The sequence below is a fragment of the Eretmochelys imbricata genome, chromosome 6 (assembly GCF_965152235.1).
Source record: "Eretmochelys imbricata isolate rEreImb1 chromosome 6, rEreImb1.hap1, whole genome shotgun sequence".
Taxonomy (NCBI): domain Eukaryota; kingdom Metazoa; phylum Chordata; order Testudines; family Cheloniidae; genus Eretmochelys; species Eretmochelys imbricata.
In genome coordinates this window covers 40,293,724-40,304,001 of record NC_135577.1, presented here as the reverse complement: position 1 = coordinate 40,304,001, position 10,278 = coordinate 40,293,724, and positions in this window count along the sequence as shown.

Genomic DNA, 10,278 nt, shown 5'->3' with positions numbered 1-10,278 from the left:
TGTTCCACCATCTACAGCTGCTCCATAAATGTGACCAACAACCTTGAATTGGTTCTTACTGTGTCCCATAGCAATATGTCCTCCAAAAAATATTGTCCTATTCCCACTGATTTGGCTCCTCTTGCAGCTCTGCAAATATTACAGGATTGTGTGCCCTGTGCTTGCAACACTCATGACAATAGTGCAGAGCTGCACAGGTGGCAGGTTGCATACTGGGATACCTACCTATGGTGTACTGCACTGTGCATTGATACAAGCACCCCTGGTGTGTATGTGAACTATTGTCACAAGGAGCCAATTATGTGCGCGCGCACACAAGTGATGTACTAACTGCTGTGACTTTATGCTGCCAGAACGTAAGTTTTGTAGAGTAGACATTGCCCTGCATGCTTACTCATCCTGCAGTGTGTGTGGGGGGGGGGCTCATGAGGCCCTCAGTGTAACAGAATGACTATGCATCAACTTCCATGATGCTGCACCTCCTCCTCTCTTCTTCCCTCCCCCTTGCTGGGAGTCAGTATAAACACTGAAATCTGTTCTCACCCCCACACAAGCTCGGGACTTCATCCAGGCCAACTGGAAGTCTATCACTACCAGTTTGTACTTGCCCAAGGTAGCTTGAAGGTAGCTTTCCTCAGAGCCATCACCTCAACTACTAGGATTGGTGAGCTTGGAGCGATGATGGCAGATCCTCCTTGAGGTGAGAGCTCATTGCACAAGCAGAGACTTTATGGCATCGCTTTAGGAGGTGCCCCCCTTGATATCTGTAAAGAAACCACGTGGGGCTCCATTCTCATGTTTGTGAGACAGTTTGCTGTCATGCAGGACTCCTCTGCTGTTGCCTTTTTGGGCCAGTGGTCCTCAGCTCAGCTCTACTGTCTACATTCTCGCACCCTCCTCCTACTTAAGTACTGCTTGTCAGTCATCCACAGTATATACAATAGGGACCATCACTTGAAGAAGCAGAAGATACTGACCTGTAACTGGAGGTTCTTTGAGATGTGTGGTCCCTATCTGTATTCTACTACCTGCTCTCTTTTCCCTCTGCTTTGGATTGTCTGTGATTCCCACTAGAGAAGGAACTGGAGAGATGGTCTGTCTGCCCTGCTCTTTATCCCCTCAGACAGAGATTCAAGGTGAGCCAGGGCAGACCAATGGACACCACTTTCAAATTCTCCGGGTGCACATGCATAACCCACAGGAGAATACAATTATCTCTGTCAAACAGGCAGGCTTCCAGCCAAAACATAGTTGTTGTGACAAGTTCTGGCACTTACAACTCACACTGAGGCTGGCTATCAAAAAAACCCAAAAGACTGGTGCAGTACTTGTCGACCTGTCATCTGCGTATGATACTGTATGGATTAAGGGCCTGAGGCTGAAACTTGCTAAATTTATATCTTGCTATCAAACACTTTGCCTGCTGTAGTCCATGCTGAGTAACAGATGCCTATGGGTATACCTGAGTAATAAGACCAGCTCACCCCTTACCATAAACAACGGGCTACCACAAGGCTCTGTTAGAGCATGGAACCATAGCAGCATAGCATTGACCCTCAAAGTTACAAGGCAGATAGTGACAAGCCCCTTATTGGTTTGAGTTATCCCCAAACCGTTACACTGGGATGCCACTCAGCTTTTGACTGTACATGTCTAGTAGCCACAATCCTCCAAGTATGGAGTGTGGAGGGGTCACTATCCTTACCCCAGTTCTGGGGTGGTGGTGGTAGTACTTGGGGTGCCCTACTTATAAGTGCCTGAACTGCAAACTCCTGCAGAGTTGACAGCACAAAGCCATCGTATTGTGACTTTGTGTGGTGTTGAAGATGAGAATAATGAATATCATCCAATAGCAAATGTCATACTATTATTAAAATGTAAACCAGACTGAATATACAATTGAATGCATTCAGGTAAGAAATACGTTAGATGCATGCAGACTCCAGTCAAAAGAAAATTAATTACGGTTATCAGTACCAGAATAAGTAAAAGGCAGAAAAAACAGTTAAATCTTTATAGTCAAATCTTTTCACAGATAACTCATCAGGAGGCGTACTCCCCTCCTCCATCCCCTTCCTAGTTTTATTTTTAAACGAAGAGACAGTTAAGTTTAGGATTGCAGCAGACAAAAGAGAGCTTCCTTCCAGAGGCATGAAAACCAAATCAAAAGAAGTTGCTTAAGAAAGAAAGTGTCCTGGTTAAAGATTAATTCTGTCTGTGAGATCCCTATAGTCATGCATTATAATTAGGGCTAACCACAAAACATTATGTGAAATGTATAATTTGCAAATGCACACTTTATGGAAACCAAAAGCTGACCTGCCTCTGGTTTACTGAAGATTGTATTTGTTTAACTCCTCACATGAACAACGTACTTAAAGTGAATGAACCCTGCTGTTACTCATTTCCATGTGGAGTTTAGGCAGGGGTGAAAGTAACTTAAAGGACTTACCAGTATGCTGGAGTTCTGAGCAGGGGGGCAGGGCCTCAACTGGAAGGGGCGGGGTCTTACAGCCCCGGGTCCTTTACATCGAGATTTAAAGGGCTCCGGCTGTAGTAGTGGTAGCTGGGAGCCCTGGGCCCTTTAAATCACTGCCAGAGCTACCAGCTGCAGAGGCAGCTGGGAGCCCCGGGACTCGGGCCGCTGCTACTGCAGTGGAGACCCAGGCCTTTTAAATAGCTGCCTGAGCCCCGCTGGTGGAGATTTAAAGGGCCCGGGGCGGTAGCGGCACCTGGAGTCCCAGGCCCTTTAAATCGCCACCTGAGCCCTGCTGTTGGAGCCCTGGGGTAGTGTTAGCGGGGCTCTGGTGGTGATTTAAAGGGCCGGGGACTCCCAGCCACAACTACTGCAGCGGAGACCTTTAAATCACCACCAGAGCCCTGTGGGTCCTGGCCACTTTTGCTCCCAGGGGGCTCCGGCAGCGGGGCTCTGGCGGCAATTTAAAGAGCCTGGGGCTCCCAGCAGGAGCTCCAGGCCCTTTAAATTGCTGCCTGGGGAAGCCGGTCCAGTACGGCGTACTGCCTTACTTTCACCTCTGAGTTTAGGTTGATCTGCAGTTCTGTCTCATGGAAAACTCCAATATGTTAATAGCTGATGTAAAGATCTGCACAAAGAAAGCTATTTGGAGCAGACAATGGTGAACATTTCGGTCCTGCAAAACCTATAAATAGCTCTACATATTCCTGAGCACCATCCACTGGCAGACTTCCAGTTACAATTAACTGGTTACATGTGTCCTGACATAGAACATACTCATAACACCACGGACTGCAAAGGAGGCCCCGAATATATAGAAATAATTATACAATTACAGAATGCAAGTTATTAAGTCAAAGCAGGCTTGTTCCCTACACATTTTACAAGGCTTTGTCTAGTTAAATTTTAAATATCTCTAAGGGTAGGGCTTCCTTTTCCTTTGGGAGGCTATTCCATAGTCTAACAGAATTCACTATCAGGAGCTTTCCTGATATATTTGTCAAACATCTCCCTTTTTTAACCTTATCACATTACTTTGAGTTACATCCTTGGTGCCACCTTAAATAAATCTTCCCTCTCCTTTGTGTTTACACACTTCAAATCCTTTATGGAAACTTTTTCTGTCCCTTCTTAGGCATCACTTAGTCAAGTTGTACATATATCTGGCTCTTCTAACTTTATGAGGAAAAGTGATCTCTCAAACGTATGGATAACTATTGTTGCTCTTTGCTTAAATCCCTTGTCTGAATTTTTCAGCTATCATGGTGCCAAAACCAGCATTAAAGAAGTACAGAATGAGGCTAGTGTGTAGACCCTCAAGGCTTCATTTCTCACATTTACAGAAAACTATTGTGTAAATCACCGTGAACGACTGGGAAAATCAACTCCGAGATTACTTCAATTTTTAAAAAAATAGTAGAGCAAGATAATGCATACGTTATCTTCTGTTACAGAGGTCTGTTCCTATCCATCATGGATGAGGTTGGGAGAAGGTCTGTGTCTTGTGTCATATGTGACACATGCTGCAGCCCTGGGCCAATTCATTGGTGTATTACTATAGATCAAAGTATTAATCTGTTTGGTGTTTAAACTTCATGAAAACTAGTGGGATGTTACTTGCATTGTTTTGACTTATCTGTATCCCATTACAATGCAGTAGCAAACACTTACCTTGTGTACACCTCTGTAACTACATAACCCATCAAATGAGAAAAGCCTTGTGGAATGCAAATGAAGATCTTTAGCAAAAGTGCTAAAATTCAGAGCAAGTGGTCCATTGTGTGTTAGATCAGAGGCGAAAACTCAAAATGCATTCCATGCTCACCGTCATCAAAGGAGAAGCCTATGTGGGTAGTGACCCTGTCAGCTTGTTTTCTGTGAGAAGAAGCTATAAGTATGGATTCAAGGAAACATCCTGCATCTCTGGACTGTTCGTGCTCTTAAAGGGAAATGTACCAAATACAAAGCTGTGTCTCTGGGGATCTCCATCTGGGTATCCTGAAAAGACTTTCAGGAACCTGGCAGTTTATTACGCCACTGACACCATTTGGAATTACAAACTGTGACTCACCTGTACATATATTTTACCTGCTTTAGCCTCTCGATAACTCTCATTTCTTTTTCTTATCTAATAAACCTATAGTTGGTAGCCAGTGCTATAGTAAACTAACGTTGTCTTTTTGGTGTAAGATCTTGAGTACCAATTGATCTGGAGTATGTGACTGGTCTTTTGGGACTGGGAGCAACCTGATGTGGTGTAATTTTTGGTGTAAGTGACCTTTTTATCACAAAGTCCAGTTTGTCTGGGTGGCAAGATAGACTGAAGAGTCTAAGGGGACTGTTTGCGACTCTATGGTAAGACTGGTATAGTGATCCAGCAGTTCACATTTTCACTGGCTTGGTGAAATCTAATTATAGAACACACCACAAGTTTGGGGTGTCTGTCCTGAGGGAGCCACTCCAGACCTAGTAATACATTTTTTATTCTAATGTGCTAGGAGTTATCCTCCATTTGTAGTCTGCAGCCCTCAAAATTAAAGTGGATTGAATAAAGCCTTTCAAATTCAAGTGGATTTTATTACCAGTGGGTGCAATCTCATGGATTTATCTGAAGTAGGCATACTAGAAAGATACTGCTTGTGCCTCCGTAATGTGGCTGTAAAATTTGCTTTATGTCAGTTTATGTAATAGCTGGGCATGGGTGCAATGCACCTTACCAAAAACCTGTCATATCTTTTGAGGTGTGGAATTATCTGAGGTATTCTTCCAGTGACACTGGAACATTACTGGCATACATCATGAGTCTTTATCCATACTGACTTGTAAATATTGTTAAAGTAAAAGGCAGGCTTTAATTATACTAGCCTGGGCATGTGGATGCATTGTGCATACCAGCAGTCTGAGGCTATGGATGGGTTCTGATTATAGCAGACTGGGCATGTGGATGGGCTCTGACCATCTAATTTTTTTCAGTGCCACAGCCCGTCCTATCAAGGAAAACATATTAGAGAATGCAATCTGCTCAGTTTACATTAACCACTTAAGATAATGGAGATTGGCTCATGCCACACAGAAAAGTACAGTAATTGCAGTGAAACTATATTGCAGTGGTACACTGGGTTTCATTAAGAGGCAGTTTCATCTTACAGCTTGGCTTATTGATTCAAAGCAAAGATGTCCTTCTACCATTCCATGCCAGTTTGCCACCCCCACCCATTCATGAATAAAAATGTTCAGGTCAGTTTTCTTTGAAGCTCTGTAAGTTGATTCTGTAAGTGTACTAATAAAGCGTGTGTTTCATAAATATGAATAGCCCTCAATGCACTTTGATTGTTTAACGCTGCTTTTTTATTTTAAACAGCGTAAACAAGATGAACAATAAACAGATTTACAGTAAAGCAGTTGTTGGCCTTGGCAAAAATCATGTTATCATGATCTTGTTTTAGCCATGTCTTATATTGCTGTGGGGGATCATGGTCTCTCTTTCAATTGTTTTCTCTGAGAGATGTATCAATTTAAGTGTTTGAAAGACTTACAGTCTCTATTGATAGCATATCATGGGTTTTAAATGGATTCAGTACAGCTCCATCTCTAGCTGCCAAGACCTCATTACCTCTACTGGAAGATCATTTTACTGGCTAGCTGGTTGCAGCAGTGCTGCGACAGTTCTCTGTGTATTTCTAGCTTTAGTTTATCACAAAGAAACCCTCCAAAACAAAACCAATGAGGTTAACCCTTTGTATAAGGAACCAGATGGCACTAGGATGACCTATTGCCTCAATAAGAAGAATCTACTTTTAAGAAGGATGTAGGCATTCAGCATGGTGTCAGGTCAGTTAAGATAATCGAAGTTAGAGGTGGGAAAGACTGAGCAGGTGACTGATCCCATTGCCCTGCAAGAGCAGGTACATGCCCTAATTGTATAGCTCTAGGGGCTGGGATTAATACTGGATTGATATAATCAGTTCACCTGAACTTCAGAGTTTCTTGAATAATGTTACTGTACTGGCTATGAAATCTGTGCTTTCAGGAAAGGCATTACCATACTGGATAAAGAAAAGGAGTACTTGTGGCACCTTAGAGACTAACCAATTTATTTGAGCATAAGCTTTCGTGAGCTACAGCTCACTTCATCAGATGCATACTGTGGAAAGTGTAGGTGACCATCTTTCCCCAAGGGAAAATGGGTCACCATGTGGGACTAGCCCGAGCCCTCTCTTTCCCTCCCCACCCCATTGCAGTGCAAGGCTGGCATTGCTGCTTGCCCCCAGTGTGAGGCTGGGGCTGGTGTCTCTGCTTGCCCGAGCCTTGCCTCCTCCCGTGTGGGACTGGCATTGCCACCCCCCTGCATGTTCCGCTGTACCCCCCTTTTTTACCAAAAGTGGACACTTGTCCCCTTTGCTCTTGCCAACTGATCAAATTGGCAAGAGCAAACAGGACAAATGCCCACTTTTGGCAAAAAAGTCGGGATGGCTGGGACAGGGCTTAAAAAAGGGACTGTCCTGGCCAAAATGGGACATATGGTCATCCTAATACTAGACCACACCGCTTAGCTAGTGTGGTGATCTGAGAAGAAGTAGTACTGCTCCTAGGGGAGTGTATCCTGATTGACAACATGTTAATGTGACCTCTGGCGTGTGACTTCTAGAGAGAATTGGTGCTTGTAGTTATTTGTGATGGGGTGCTTGTGAGTGGCAGAAAGGACCGACTGCAGGAAAGTGCAGCTGTATAAGGCAGGGGAATTAATGCTGTGGGGAATTAATGCAGTCCCCAGCCTCCCGGAAAAGGGATGAGGAGAGTCGGGCATGGGGTTTTTGAGAATGAGAGTGGGAAGGAAAGCTAGCGGCTTGTCTCCACGCTCACAGATTTTTATGCTGAAGTGAACTTCTTACTTTGGTCTGGCTGAGGTAAGTCCTCCTTTATGTTTACTGGGGATGGGCAGAAGAAAGCCAAGGAGGAAGGGTTTTAGTCTGGCCCTTAAAAGAGCGGTGTAACACTTCCTGGTGGTGCACCTTGCTACAACCTGTCCTTATCATGTGGAAGCCTTGTGTGTGCTTGCTGCTCTACCCACCCCTGGCAACACAAGTACTCCCCTCTAGGCCTCACAGGCCCTGCTGTTACTCTACAGGTTAGCAGTAAGAGCACTCTAACCCTTGAGCCCTCTGAGCATCTCCCTGGAATGCCCAGCCGCTGGTCCACTGGACACCTGCAATATTCACAGATTTGCTGGTTCCAAAAAAGCAGTACACCTTCGCTTACCAGTTACACATCAGGTCGCTGCTCCACTTAAAAACCCAGCACTTACGTATGTTTACAGTGAAATCAAGAATAAGATTGTGTAACAAAGCACAGAGATTCAAGTAGTAGCAAGTAGAAGTATTGGAAATAAATGATTAAAATTAAAATCCTAGCCAGCATTCTAGAGCCTAGACTTAATTAACAAGATACTCTCATGTCTTGTTGAGAATTGCTCATACAAAATCCTTTCAGAGCTTTTCAGCCAGGCTGGCTGTGAACCTCCTTTCATCAGACAAACATGCTCTCAGATTGCCTCGTAGGTGATGGACTCAGTGTGTCACTTTTCACTTCAAGATATACTAGAACAATCATTTGTGCTTATTTACAGCAGAACCTCCATTATGAACACCTTGGGAATGGAGGTTGTTTGTAACTCTGAAATGTTCATAATTCTGCACAAAACTTTACAACTGAATATTGACTTAATACATCTTTTAAACTTTACTATGCAGAAGAAAAATGCTGCTTTTAACCATCTTAATTTAAATGAAACAAGCACAGAAACAGTTTCCTTGCCTTGTTAAATCTTTCATGAAATTTTCCCTGTATTATTTTAGTAGTTAAACACAGTACTGTACTGTATTTTCTTTTTTTTTTCTCTCTCTGCTGCTGATTGATTGCGTACTTCCGGTTCCAAATGTGGTGTCTGGTTGACCGATCAGTTTGTAACACAGGTGTTTGTAATGCTGAGGTTCTACTATATATACTGGATACCCCCCTTCTGTTGATTCCTGCAGATTTTCTCGCCTGTAGATTGTACAATCTCTGTCTGCACCTGGCTCAATATGCAAATAGGCATACAGTACACAAATTAACAGACAGGGAGATAAATATCAGTTGCCTCCTGCCTGAAAGGAACATTTTTTCCAGGTATGTCACCTGGTGATTTGTTTTAATTCCAAGACCTTAACAATGTAGTTTTTTAGTAATAGATCTACAACTTCTTACTTACATTTTGCAGTGATTATGATGACCAGTGGGTGACTGGCTTTCAATAGATACCTCACATGCCATGCTATGGTGAACTATTATTCAGATTGCCAACCCAGGGGATTTCTGTAAAACCTTATACGCCCCGTCCTCTGCCAGTTGGCATCAAGGGGTCTCTGCATCACCCCCATTAAAACACTCTCCTTCCCTAAGGTGTTTGGATTCTCCCCAATGGTTGCTAGTCCCCCTCACACTGGCTTGTCACAGTGGGTTATCTGCTGACTAATTAGTTGTCCTACCATCTGTCCATCTTCATACATACTAACTATAGCAATTATTTAGGTTGTCCTAACCAATTTTCACACACAACTTCCATTTTGAAATGGAAGAGGTTTTGGTTTTGAATTCAGGTGGCCTCTCTGTTATCAAGATTGAGCCTATACCACATTCCACAAGAATAAGGGGAAGAGGAATCCTTAACGTTGGATTCATGGGTGGGTGAGGAGACCTGTTAGTAGGAGCCTTCCACCAGTGGTTATGTGAGTCCAATAACATACAGCCCATATTTTATCAAGAGGCTCCCTTAAAAGTGTACCCTTAGCCAGTCAATGAATCAAGATTGCATGCCCTTGCAGAGGGGAGGAGGGAGGAACTAGCATTTAAAACAAATCCAGTCTCATAATCCTAACCAGGCAGGAAGACCACACCAATGGGCAACCAACTTACAGGAAGTTCCCTTAGTTGTTGAAAAGAACACCTGAGTGTAGACAGAAGATAGTACGATGCAGGTGAGGTGAGTGGAGTAAAGACCTTGTTGGGAGGGTGAAGCATGTTCTCCCTTAGGAAAAAAAATCTTTTAATAGGTTATTTGGTACAGTCCAGTGCATTCCAAAGAAAATGTTTGAGCTGCAGGGATAATTCACCCCTGACAGGGATGACTTAGCAATGCCTGGAAAGGAGTGACTAGCTGAGGCAGAGAATGTATCCAGTTTTCCATCTGGGTGGTAGAATTTTAAGAGGGGGCTGTATCCCCATATCACTGAGTGGGACCGAGAGAACTCAACTCACAGCAGAAAAGGGAATGCTGGGAAATACAAAAACTCTCAGAACTAAATGTGTCCAGTGTAGTTATTTGCAGATAACTGAGGCAATGAGGTCCACTAGTAATCCAACTGCTTCCTCTGCTTGTGTGTTCTTTCAGCTTTTTTGAAATGCCTTCCACAGGCTGCCAGGCAACCATAAATATATGCATATTCCATATACCAACCATTATGTTCCTGCCTTCCGAGTCTCTTGACACAGTTTGGAACAGGTGCTTTTTAAAAACAAAACAACACACCACCTGTAACTAAGTATCATTGCTGAATAATATAAAACAAGCAGGGGGTACAAGCTATTTGCAGTCACACAGAAGAGCTGCACTGTTTCTGTTGCCTCTTTGGTTTTATATCCTCATGAGGGTGAGAAAGAAGGCTGGATTTGCCCCATTGAACTTGTATAGCTTCTAAATGTGGTATTGGCATAAATATAGCATTAGAGAGGGTTGGTGTGTGAACATAAAGATTACAGTTCTG